Here is a 14,234-nt window from a genome sequence, read left to right on the forward strand (position 1 = left end):
GATTATCGCCGGGTGAGACGGTACCGGAGGCGTCGCCCTTGGAGGACCGGTTATTAACGGACTATATGCCAAAAAGGGCCACATTGTTCACATATCGCAAGCTGGTTAATAACCTGCCAGACCCTATGGGCCCTCTCCGTGCGAAGTGGTCCCGTGATGTGGGGGAATTCGACGGCCCGGAGTGGCGGGAGGCGTTGGCTTCACCATGAGAGGCAGGTATATCATCGAGGCTCCGGTTAGTACAGCTCCGTATCCTGCACCGCTCCTACTACACTCGGCATACTCTTCATAGTATAGGTAGTGCGCCGCATCCGTTCTGTTTGCGCGGTTGCGGGGAGGTGGGTGGCTTCTTCCACACCATATGGGACTGCCCCGTACTCCAAGACTACTGGAAGCAGGTGATGCGCACGCTGTCACAGTCAGGGGGAGTCTCGCTGGTACCAGAACCTAGACGCTGCCTGTTGAACATATGGGAACCTAACGACCTCTCGCGCCCGGCACAGAGCTGGGCCATGCTGGGAATGACGATAGCCAAGCGCAACATAGCTCAAAAATGGGGGACGGGAGAATTGCCGAGGCTCACAGCATGGGGGGCGGACATGGATGAGGCCATGTTTGCTGAGCGATCAGCCTTTGTTAGACGGGGCTGCCCGCGCAAATGGAGTAAAGTATGGGGGACGTGGAATGCCTACAGAGGGGGCATCTGTGACCCGCCCTCAGATTCAGAAGACGATGCCTCGGACTCAGACTGACGCGGGAGAGCCTGGAGGTATAGGTGCGAAGTGGTGGGTATCGAAGATGGGTATTGTGGCGAAACTGTTGCCTGCAAATTTGTCTCTGTTGGTGGCTGATGCACTGCTCAGCCTTATGAACAACTGCCTGTATGACTGCTGTGTTGTATTGCTGTTACTTCATAAAATAAAAACAAATTAAAAAAAATAATAATCATGTCGTGGTGTGCTCTATCCTTCCCCATGATTAAGATGTCATCTTGGAAGACTGCCACTTCTTGTATGTGGTTAAAAAGGTTGGTCATGAGCCTCTGAAATACCGCAGCGGCCGATGCCAGTCCAAACGGCATGCGTTTACATCTGTAACACCCAAACGGGGTGCAGAAAGTGGTAAGGTGCCTGCTGCTCTTCTCCAAGACGACTTGATGATAAGCTGCTGACAGGTCCAAGGTGGAGAACCACTTTGCATTCCTAGTTACAGACAGCATTTCATCAATCCTCGGAAGAGGAAACTGGTCCACCAGTATGTTATCATTGAGGTATCTCAAATCCACGCACAAACGGGCTTTACCGTTCGATTTGCGTGGTACGACTAATGGAGAAACCCACTCTGCAGCTTCTACCGTTTCGATGACATTGTTTTCTAACATTTTCTGTAACTCTCCTTTCACCTCATCTCTCACAATGAAAGGAATGTTCCTAGCCTTGTGAATTTTGGGGATGGCTCCTTCTTTTAAATGAATACGATGGGTAAATCCTTTTAACTTGCCCATGGTATTTGTGAAAACTTCTGGAAACTCTTGTAAAACCCACTTCTTAGTGTCCTCCCCATCACACGAGACTAAAACTTGTTCCTTGCTATTCGGATTCAGGATAATGTGTAACGACTTCTGATCTTTCCATCCCAACACTGGTGGGCCTTCTTTAGCTACATAAAGTTTACCCACTGCTTCTCTCTCTTTGAACCTGAAGACTAACGTTCTAAAACCCAACATGTCTATTTTGTCCCCTGTAAAGCTCTCAGCAGAGACATCATTGGGTTCCAACCACTCCCCAATTTTATCCAATAAACACGTTGTTCCATATTTCTTGTGAAATTATGGTGAATGGAGATCCCGAATCAGCAGCAAGTTGTACTACAATGCCCCCTAACGAAATCATACATAATGGTTTAGAAGATGAACTACCCGTTATAGTCAGTACCACTTTCTTTCTTTGGATGCAATTCACTTGAACATCTGCATCACTGGCAGTTGATGAACTATCATCATCCTCTTCTTGAACACATTTCACCTTATTCTTAGTGTTCATTTTTTTTTCCGTCTGCAAACTCTAGAGAAATGACCAACTAGCCCGCACTCTAAGCACTTAGCCAACTTTGCCGGACACTTCTCATTGCCTGCAGAGTGTGAATAACTTCCACATCTATAACAAATCAGACTTCCCGACCTTCTGTTATCAACATTATCCATTTTTTTTAATGTAGTTAAGTCTGATTTGCCTTTATCGAACCGTGAGTTACCGTTATTTCTGTACACATTTTTCTTTTCACTTACTTTACCCACGACCTCACTAGTGGCCGCTTTATCATTCGAGAGCGTGGCTTTCGCACACCTCTCTGAAAGTTCACCTTTCTTAACAATAGCAATTATGTCTTTAAGACAACTCTCTCCTTCTATCCACAATTTATCTTGTAGTGACTTATTCTTAGTGTACATTACAACCTGGTCACGGATAAGCTCATCATGCAGTTGAGCAAACCTGCACTTACTCGCTAATTTCCTTAGCGCGGAAACATATTCGTCTATAGTTTCCAGTTTGTCTTGTTTCCTGTGGAAGAAAGCATGTCTAGTTACAGCAATGCATACAGAAGGAGAAAAGTAATCATCCAGATCTAATATGGCCGATTTAAAAACATCTGCGTCCCCCTCTGATCTTTCAACCTTAACCATTTCATTAAAAATCCGTAAACCTTTGGGGCCTAATGAATACATCAACATCCTTTTCTTTCTTTCCGGAGAGAATGTTCCGCTGATGTCCTCTAAATTCGCAATATAGTTGATGAAGTACTCCTTCCAAACTAACCATGTTACTACTGGTTCGCCTGGAGTCGGTAAAAATTCTTTTGGCGAATTTATGTGTGGTTTTGCGAACATTCCATCGCCAGAAGCGGCATTTCTTGTATCCGAAGATGATGTGTCGGTCGGCATTTTTGTTGAAATGTAAGGCAATAAGAAATCACAAACTGTAAATTAATGAAGTCCCAAATCCCGTAAGCTTGTGACTCTACACAACTTCCAGACTGTTCCTCTGGTATTTCCAGACGAAAAAAAAACACCACATCAAGTTGTCACTGCTGTAACTTAGCAAGTTACCACTTCAAGAAAGCTCCCTGGTGTACTCAGCGAAAAGAACACAAAGAAAAATGAGCTGCTTAAATGTCAAACAAATAGGTTCACATCCCCTGTGTTCGCAAGGATTAATTCGTTACTATTTGCCTTAATTTTAAATAAATTTGTCCCCTCTTGCTCACCTCAAAATGCTTGCGAGAAAAACTCCTGGTTAAAATGAATCCTTAATCTGTACGCTTCACTGCGTTATCTCACTCCGTTCGTGAGACGTTGTCATGGCAACAGATTCGCTTGCCGACGGTGTCCTGTGAGTGTTTGACCACGTAACGTGGTGACGTGCGCTTTGCCAGTACCGCGTGACGATGCGGATGCAGATCAAGCGCGAGGAAATGGACTCGCGGAGCTCACCAACGTTAGCAGCGACATTTGAACGTGAGTCGAGTTTTTGATATATTGCAGTGTCCAAACTTGTAACATCAGCTTACCGCAGCATAAGAGGTCGTCAGGGGATCACATCCAGGCACAAATGAACATAGAACTCCACGTTCCCCAAGTTAGAACGCGAGAGGAGAAAAAAAAATATGTTCGTTCAACCTCCTCCGTTGATCACGATGCCCCAGTCGTTTAACTCCAGGATACATCCGATGTCATCGCTTACTTGATTCCTCCTTCTCAACTCGAGGATGCGGTCGTTTATGCCGTTTGCATGCTTCTTTTTTTTTCCTCCAGCTTAAAATTTTTTAAGACGGATCCCAAAACGTCGCCAAAATTGTGTAGTGACATACCACACTTCATCCAGGCAAAGAGGAATAATGCAAAGATTGTAGTAACAGCTTCAATGTTTATTCCAGGTCACTGAGTACATCCAGAGATCAGCAGCTCATCCAGTACAACTGACACTGAGTTAGAATACACACTCATCCCATAACATTCCTATTACAGATGTGGATTCTTTTCCTACTCACGAGCCTGCTTAAAGCGATACACCATCGCTACACTCCTGACAACCGAAATCAGTTTGGCGCCTCACCGTGGTACACAGCTGAGGGTTGATTCCAATTGCGGGGGTGGACAGACAGCGAGAGAGGAGACTGTCAGCGCCCGCACAGAGGTGGAGAGTACGTGGACTGACGCCACCACGTCGCACTGACGTCACACTCCGATTCGCCGACTGATTGCACTGGAACGTCTTCTCGCAGCTCGCGGTCTTTGCTCCACAGCCCCTGGTCTGAATTCCATCGAGGGCAATACACAAACGGAGCTCAGGGCGAGTGTGGAGCACACTCAAGTAGCTTGGAGGAGCGGGCAGAGAGGGTGTATGTGAGGCCCTAGGGCCCCTAGGGCCCCGGTTGTTTTGTTGTATCCCAGCAGACAGTGTTCTAACCGATTGTGCATCCCAGACGCTAGAGGGATGCTTAAAAATACCGCTGCTGCCCTGCCTGTATGCGTGCGTCTGTGCCTAACCAAAAGCGCTGTTAATGTATGGTTGTGCTTGTGTCCTATCGAAATCTGTTCTGGAACTTATTGTGATTTTATATAGCGCGAACATTACCCGAAGGTTCAGAGCGCTTTACAAAGCGCTTTACAAAAGAAGCAGTTGCGTTACATACGGACTTTAAATTACATGAGTTACACAAGAGATATAAACAGGAAAAAATTGTAAATGTACATATGGAGTGAAAGGAGGGAAAAATTGCAAATGTACAAGTTGTAAAGACACTCAAGGAAGAAATACAAACAGATAACCTTTTAAATCACATAGCAATGGTAGTAGGCATAAAGGTCTTCTACATATACTAGCGGTTAGAATTGGTTAGAGTTGTATATACAAGTGGAGTGAACTACAGCTCCTAGGGGGCCCTGCATACAGGCATTGCATCACCGCACCGGGGGGGGCACGATAAGAGCACAGCTGCCCTCTCGCATCGCGTCTATCATAGTCCGGAAGAGGCTGGGTTATCCCTCTAACATTTTGTCTCTTGGAAAACAACGGCCGGACACTGCTGCTGCTGGAAGGTACTGTATACTGTGTTCTGAGAAATCCTTTGATACTGCCGCTCTGCTCTCTGGTTGATTGAGCTGCATAGACAAATAACTAAGCACTTTAAGGAAATGGAGAAGCGTAAGGGTGCAGCGGGGACACTGGATGCCTTCTTGGTCAGGGCTGAGTCATTACTGATTCATGAGATCGAATTAACAGAGCGTCGATTATCTATGGACCCCTCAACACAAAGAGAAACTCATGTAGTGGGCACGGGGCTGAGTGTAAATGATGGTTTATTTGTTAATTCCCCCACTATTCCCTCATCCTCGTTATGCTCCCCTTCTACTGTTTGTACCCGGGAACTGACGCCGGAAGCGGCGGTGCGTAGAGTTACTAGGCCTAAGGCACACAAAAAAGGTGGCTGCTAAGGAAAAAGTTGCAGTTCCTGCAAAAAGGAAGCGGGGGGCTCCTCTAAGGAAACTTAAACCTGGGATGGCTCCACTAAGCTTCGAACTAAACGAAATATATACTTACTTGTATATTACGTGATAAATCTGTCTTGTGAAAATATCTTTTTTTAAAGAAATGGTTTTATCGGTATTTATTTGTTCACATATGTATTTTATCTTGCCTTTTTAGAATGTCTTGGAAGACTCGTTCCTAAAATCTGTATTTTTTAAAATATTTTTTAACAATCTAAATACTTAAGAAACTCACGATACTGCTAGAACATCGCTAAATTGGTTGGTTAAATTTAGGTTGACTTTTATAATGAAATATGCAGCATTGTATTGCATTTTATTTTCCATATGATGTATTGTGGAATTAATTGTACTATTTTGTGAAATCTTTTATGGTTATTTTTAACCGAAATAAAAAATAAATGAAAAAAGGCAGCTTGTTTCAGCCTGTCAAAGGCTGGCCAATCAGAAAAGGCTGCTACAAGGCAGATTTTAGCTAACTTTCAGGAAAGCAGCTCTATAACTTATTTTTTGCAATAATTAGAATAAATCCAACATTTGCAAGTCGCTGGATTTACTGTAACTATTATTTTCATAGTTTGAATTATATTTCTATCTCATTTCTGTAAAAAGATAGGCTTTATAAAGTTTAACAAAGCCTTCCCATGTTAGCCTATGGAGCTAGCAATCTACAATGGGGAAACATGAAATTGGCAGTTTTTCCCTCACCAGGACATATAAAACATCTTTTACAATGTCCCTCCAGGGTAGCTTTAGGAGTGACTTGTGAGTAAAAAAAAGGTAGTTTAAGACTTTGGAAGTACTTCTAATTCCAAATTCGAATTTGGACATAGTTTTATTTTAAAAGCAGCCTGCAATGCAGGGCTGCCTTCAAAATGACAGCCAGCACCACAGCAGTGCACACTTGAGTGCATTAAATCCACTGGTCCTCTAAACCTACATGCCCTACCATATACTAGGGACTTAGAGGTAGGTAGTCAGTACCAATTTTATACCTTCTAAACAGCGTACTGGCCCTAGGCTTGGTTAGCAGAGCCCAAGGCACAATTAGAGTCAGTAACCACCAGTATCAGTCAAATAATGGGGGTGATCAGGGTAAAAATGTTGACTTTCACACAATGCCATTTCCATTTACTGTTGTTTTGCTATGTAAGGGATTATGTCTGGCTGGAGGGTGCGTTGCAACATAGCTGCATTCCTTTGCTTGTTTCCTCACTCCCTCCACTTGCTAATTGACTCTTCGTTCCAGAAGAACTACTGTTTGATTTTGTCTACGGATTTTCTTCAAACCTTTAAAGTATTCATCCCACATGGAGGGTTTTTTACTCCTTTGGTTTTTCCTCCTGAGAAGGTGTTAGCTTCTGAAGGGCACTTACACATCATATATTCCAAAGTGTGGTAACATTGTGGCTTTCGGAAGCAGCTACCCTTTCATCAGACAGCGGAGAACCTGGACTGGGACCGGGATCATAGATAAGAATTCAGCCCTGAACTCTTTTTTTTTTTAAATATCTTTTTTATTGGCATTTATATATATAGTTAGAAGAGAATCAGCACAATTACTGAAGCATAGCAAGAGCACGTATATTACAACATATTTGGAATACATCTGGTATAACATTACAGGTGCTTCCTGCAAAACAATAAGTAATCTTAAGCTCAGTACCGCTCACACATACAGTAGTACATGAAGAAGAAATTTCTGGTGGATACAGGTATTTCCGTAACAGTCAAATTGTTAGTAACTCTGCTTCCGTGGGGAGTTGGTGAGCATCTATTGTTTGTATCTGGTTGCCCATAGACATACCGTTGCTGTCTACATTACCATCTCTGTAATATATAGTCACTCAGTGCCAAGCTGATAAAATATGCCATTCCAAAAGATAAACCATACAAAACAAACATTCAACAACTTCTAAATCCAAAACCACCAGAGGTCCACGCATCTAAAATATGATTGTAATTTAAAGAATCTCAGTCAATATTCAACAGGGGAGGGGCGGGGGGGAAACAGACCCCACTCTTGATCGGGAAAAAGGGAAGAGTCATGATATCTAACTGAATATCCCCAGTTATCCTTCAGAGTCAGTCGAGGAGGGGATCTGGGTCTGCTCCGGTGTGTGTCATTGTTCCCACATTCTCACCATATCTGCCCAGGGTTACGCCAGTGGTTTATGCCGTTTTGTAACCATATCCTCTTGAAGCAAGGCTTGTTCCTCTGCTCTGGCCCAGCGAGTAGCGTCCTCCTCCCAAACCACCATCAGCGGGGCATGTTTTGGTTTCCAACCAAGAGCTATCCGCCTCCTGGCCAGGATGAGAGCCAGATCTATAAACCTATGCCCTATTCTTTGCGGCTTGGGTCTCGGATATAATCCCAGCAGACAAACCTTCGGAGAGCACACTAGGGATCTAGAGCAGACACTATTAAGCATATCTACAATTTTGCACCAGTAGTCTACCAGCTGCCCACAGGACCAGATCATATGGTCAAAGTCTGCATCCAATTGTGAGCACCTAGCATAGGCCTGGTCTTCCCTGCTATATACCACATTTAACCTGTGTGGGGTAAGGTAGGTTCTATGTATAATATTAAATTGTAAAGTAAAACGTTTTTTTCCTTTTTGAAACAGACATTGTTCAAGTGACTCACTTATTCAATTCAATCAAAACACCCCCAAGAAGGGTCTAGACTACTCACTCAAGCCGATGTAAAACAAGCTATTTATTAGCCTCATAAAATATATTCATAGCAATATAATCAATAAAATTTCATTTTTCTAAGTATCAAAAAACAGTTAAAATCATTTTTGCATATAGTTGTGCAGGAGAAAAAAGGAAAAGACAATACACTATGTCATAAAGTGGTTAATTCAGACACCTATGGGCAACATCGACTCGGGATTTCCCAATTTTGGATAGTTTGTTAGCCCCTTCCGAATTTAACACAGACTCAATGCGTCAACGCGTTTCGGAGGCTTTCGCTGTTGGTAGCCTCCTTCTTCAGGACAATATCTATTAGGTTCTCCAAAACATTTTTAACCTAGTGTAGAAATAAAACATTTTTTTACTTTTTAGAATAAAACATATTTTTTACCTACAATGATACTCTAATTCTGTGACATCTGTTAAAAACAAACTTTGAGTGTCAAAAGTTTTGAGGAAACAATCAGTTTATCCGTAATGTACATATATAACTCCAAAACCATTGCAAAAGGACACAGGAGCAATTAGTTTATCAAACCATCAAGTTTTTCTTTTACAATGTCTTTAAAAAATTGTTTTACAAAAAGACATTTTTTTTACGTTGCAAGTGTTTACATATCAACCATGCGTTCAGCTCATTCTTGTCACTCTCATGCTACCTCCATTGTCATAAAACACTTAAACTCCATTCACGCAGTCATTGATAGTTGTCGAATAACTCACCTGTGCATTCGCACTAAGGTGACTTGTTTATTGGATTAAAATCTTGAGTATGATTGTCTCAATATTTCATGATTCTCCAAGTTATTTGTCAGGGGAATAAACTCCCTAACTAAAGATCCATTGTGTGATTGTTAATTTTTAAAGAATTATTTTTATTATTATTACAGATCTATGCCATTGGTAAGGATCTATGCAGTACCTTTAAGATCACGCAAAGGTATAGAGTTCTTCCTTGCTTAGTTTGTTTGTCGTAGACTTGAGAGATGATTTTCTGTCGCGTTAGATTTATTCCTATTGGGAAAGAAGTTCACTTAGCTTCACCTTAAAGGTTCGTAGTATTTATTCTACCCAAGGCTGTCAATAGGTTGTTTCTTTTCTTTACCTTTGGATCTTATGTCTGTTGACTGCCTCCGGTTCTGGAGTTTTCTTATGATTCGATGTTTGTCCAGCAACCAAGACTGCCACCCCTTTAAAATAACATTAGAGTTTCTCTTTTCAGGGTAGATTCTCAAAAAACATGTGTTTATACAGGGCTCTAGACTTATTAGACTCAGTGCTCACCTTTTTGTTAGAAGGTAGATGGCATTGAGAAATTCTTTTACTGCTCCGGGTAAATATTGCTCGTGGCTGTTTCATCATGTGGACAAGAAAAAATATGTAGTTCCTGTCATTCTCATGTCGTTTCCTTGTTCTCACTATTTTATATCTCACCCTCCCCATAATCAATGTAAATGTGAGGCTAGGCTCCTGGTGAAGAGTTTTCTACTTCACTGGGTTCATGATATACATCGGCACTTATTCATTACTATCGGTGCTATTTTGGTTTTTTAACAATTTTTATTCGCGAACTAACAATCTAACCTTCTCTGGGTTCATTGTATAAATCAATACTTCTTAGTTACTGTCGGCGCTATCTTAGTTTGAGTTATGATTAGCGCACTGCATATCGAGCCTACACTGGGCTGAAAGAGTTTCTCTTCATTCGTTCGTTTCTATCGGCGCTATCTAACGCGCACTATAAGTAAAGCCTGTTTCAACAGCCCCCCACTCCTAGAGAGACATTTGGGTACAATAAGTAACAGACCCCTAAGTAATACTGTGCTGTAAACCCAACATCGCCCCAAAGGCGAAACAAACTCGCTCACGGTTTTGTATGACGTACCTGAATTAATCCTACGGCTGGCGTCCCCGGGCTGCTACTTCCGCGTCTGTGAAATCGCGGGCAATATCAACAAAGGACTATTTTTTGGGCCGAGTTTTTTTATATAGTGTGTCCAAAGTGGGCGTCATCCAAACGCGACCGAAGTTTGTGAGGATCATTTTTTTTCACTTTTTTTTAATTATCGAAGCTTTATTGCTTTTAACCTATTTGAGCATCCACACCCATTTTGTAATGTTTTACAAAAGTAGTGTTGAAACGCCACTCGAGCTACTTAAACAGAAAGTTACCTCCCTATATTGACGAAATGGGACACTAGTCAAAAACGTACTTTAGGTATTCAATAGGATAAAAGCATTATAGCGTCTCTGTAACATATGAATTTTTAGATCATTACAACTGTTTCATATATAGATATTTGATTTCTAAATAGTAATCTAATTGCTAGGGTAAATGCCCTCAAACGGTAAACTTAATTACTTCTAACGTTTATCATGTTAGAGCTACATTTCTCAGTGTTTATTATAAAGGTTATGATTGTTACTGAGCCAAATTTCAAGATATAATCACCAGAAGATTGGTTTTTTATGTAACTATTCTCCTCCAATCTTCTTTAGTATTGAGACCTTTATTGATCGTATTGAGCGTTGAGATATACCACTGTTCTCTATTTTTACGTTTGGTTTTTATGTTACCACCTCTTCTCGAGCAGGTAATCTTTTCTATGATGAACCATGAAAATTCAGTATATTTAGGTTTAAATTTTGTAAAATGGTCAACCATAGGGGCATTGATTTTACCAATCTTCAAAGCTGATCTATGTTCCAACAAATGAAGTCTTAGTTCTCTTCCGGTTTCCCCGACGTATGCTAAACCGCAGGGGCATAAGAGCAGGTATATTAAATTGCTGCTCCTACAGTTGTTGAGAGTCTTGACAGTCATGGTGTAATTGTTGTAGGTAAGAGTTTTTGTAACAATACAGTGTTCACAAATAGAGCAATTGCTACATTTATAATTACCCACAGCTCTATTGCCTGTGATCGTTGTTTGATTGTTGTAATTACCTTCTCTGTATGTATGGACCAGGTTGTGACGAATGTTTTCATTACGTCTAATGGCAAAAATTGGTTTAGCGATTTTATCTGGTTTCCCATCGTTTAAGATGTGCCAATTAGAATGGATCACGTTTTTCAATCTGTTACTGATGTTCGAGAATTGGCTTACAAAAACCAATTTAGAGTCTGTAGGCGATTGGTCTTTTTTGAAATTTGGGTCTGGATGTATCATACTTTCCCGATTATAAAATCGTGCTCTTTTACAGGAGTTTTTAATTCGTTTTTTTTGGATATCCTCTATCTTTTAAATTTTCTGCCAAATTATCTGCATGTTTAAGATAATCAGTCATGCTAGAACAATTTCTTCTCAAGCGTAGAAATTGTCCAAAGGGGACATTATCACGTTGGGACGGAGGATGATAACTCTTGTAGTGTAAGAGTGTATTTTTATCCGTGGATTTGGTATATAGTTCAACTTCTAATATTCCTTCCATGTTTTTAACGGTAATATGAAGGAAATTGACATCATTTTTATCATAGACTGCTGTAAACTTAAGGTTCCTATCTCCCAAGTTGAGCCAATCCAGAAATTCGTCCAGGATTTCGACATTGCCCTCCCAGATAAAGAAGATGTCGTCAATGAAGCGGCGCCACAACTTTACATTCTCAAAGAAGGGAGCCGCTTCATTGAAGACATGCCTCTCCTCGAAGCTGGCAATGTATAGACATGCCAGGCTCGGCGCACAGGTAGCACCCATGCTCGTACCTTTACATTGAAGGAACAGCTCGTCTTTAAATAGGAACATGTTGTTTTTCAGGACCAACGTGATACATTGCTTAATGAAATCTTTGTTAGCTCCTCTTAAGTCTACATTTTCAAGGATGTCACCAATAACCTTTATGGTATTGTCTTGTGGTATATTGGTGTACAGAGCCTCTATATCGAGGGTCACCAGGATCTGATTATTTGGGTTATATGTCATATTGAGACAATCATACTCAAAATTTTAATCCAATAAACAAGTCACCTTAGTGCGAATGCACAGGTGAGTTATTCGACAACTATCAATGACTGCGTGAATGGAGTATAAGTGTTTTATGACAATGGAGGTAGCATGAGAGTGACAAGAATGAGCTGAACGCATGGTTGATATGTAAACACTTGCAACGTAAAAAAACGTCTTTTTGTAAAACAATTTTTTAAAGACATTGTAAAAGAAAAACTTGATGGTTTGATAAACTAATTGCTCCTGTGTCCTTTTGAAATGGTTTTGGAGTTATATATGTAATTACGGATAAACTGATTGTTTCCTCAAAACTTTTGACACTCAAAGTTTGTTTTTAACAGATGTCACAGGAATTAGAGTATCATTGTAGGTAAAAAATATGTTTTATTCTAAAAAGTAAAAAAATGTTTTGGAGAACCTAATAGATATTGTCCTGAAGAAGGAGGCTACCAACAGCGAAAGCCTCCGAAACGCGTCGACGCATTGAGTCTGTGTTAAATTCAGAAGGGGCTAACAAACTATCCGAAATTGGGAAATAAATCTCGAGTCGATGTTGCCCATAGGTGTCTGAATTAACCACTTTATGACATAGTGTATTGTCTTTTCCTTTTTTCTCCTCCACAACTATATGCAAAAATGATTTTAACTGTTTTTTGATACTTAGAAAAATGAAATTTTATTGATTATATTGCTATGAATATATTTTATGAGGCTAATAAATAGCTTGTTTTGATAAAAATTGTTGTGATAAAAATTGGTGTTTTTTTCGTGCAAGTGTCACATCGGCTTGAGTGAGTAGTCTAGACCCTTCTTGGGGGTTTTTTGATTGAATTGAATAAGTGAGTCACTTGAACAGTGTCTGTTTCAAAAAGGAAAAAAAACGTTTTACTTTACAGTAATCTAGTGCTCTATTTTCTTTTTGAGGAATATTGAGCCCCTCTCTCTTTTGTTTAAAAAAAAAAAAATAATATTAAATTGTACTAGTTTAAAAGCTGTATTCCAGGATATCTTCAATTGTCTATTTAGTGTGTTCTCCCATCGCTCTAGCAGTCTAGGCAAGGATGATGGTGCTAGTTACCTTATTGCCAAATACAACCATTTTACCTAATGCCCCGCCAAACCCAGAGTCAATAGCGCGTGTAGGGCCGGACGTGTACCTGGCTCAGTCTCTGCTATACCCCAAAGTTCTGTTATAGCCCCTCGAATTTTATGGTAATTTAAAAACTGTCGTGGTGGGAGTTCGTGAAATTCCAAAAACTCATCCAATGGCAACAATTCGCCGTCTCCGTAACAATCACCAACTGTCTGTATATCCACCTCCTCCCATCCCACCAATTGTCTGCTAGTAAGGGGAGGACCTCTTCCCGCCTGAGGGATACCTGTAAGTGGAACACTGGGTGCGTAGAGCAGGGTTTCCTTGGAACGTGCTATGCATCTGTCCCTGCAAGTCACCGCCATGGAGAGCAACACCCCGATTTGAATAATTTTCTGGCGACGATTAAGCAATATAGGAAGCAGAAACCCGAGTATAGCACTAGGGGTAAACGATAATGTAGACAGGTCTCTCCCATCCAACCATCTAGCAAGCCACTGGAGCGGAGCCGCCAGATAGTAAGCTTCAAAGTCCGGGGCTCCCAGTCTTCCGTTCGCCAACATGAGCCTCATGGTCTGCAGTGACACTCTCTTCCGGCCATCATCCCACACCAAATCTCGCACTATCCCATCAAGAGTCTTGAACCAGTGTTTTGGTACCACAACTGGTAGGTTGACAAAATAATACAAAAGTCGTGGCAGTATTACCATTTTGGACAATGCTATTCTAGCCATGACTGGAAGTTTGAGCGTCCGCCAAAAGACCACGTTCGCCTGAAGTGTTCTCAAGGCACTCCCCAGATTACCGTCAAAGAGATCAGTTTGTGTGTGATAAATCCGTATCCCCAAGTATTTGAAGGAGACCGATGCCCATTCTAGGCTAGGCGGGAGAACCGGTGGACTCGAGAGCATGGGGTGCAGAGGGAACACAGAAGTCTTTCGCAAGT

The sequence above is a fragment of the Triturus cristatus genome, chromosome 3_2 (assembly GCF_964204655.1).
Source record: "Triturus cristatus chromosome 3_2, aTriCri1.1, whole genome shotgun sequence".
In the NCBI taxonomy this organism is placed as follows: domain Eukaryota; kingdom Metazoa; phylum Chordata; class Amphibia; order Caudata; family Salamandridae; genus Triturus; species Triturus cristatus.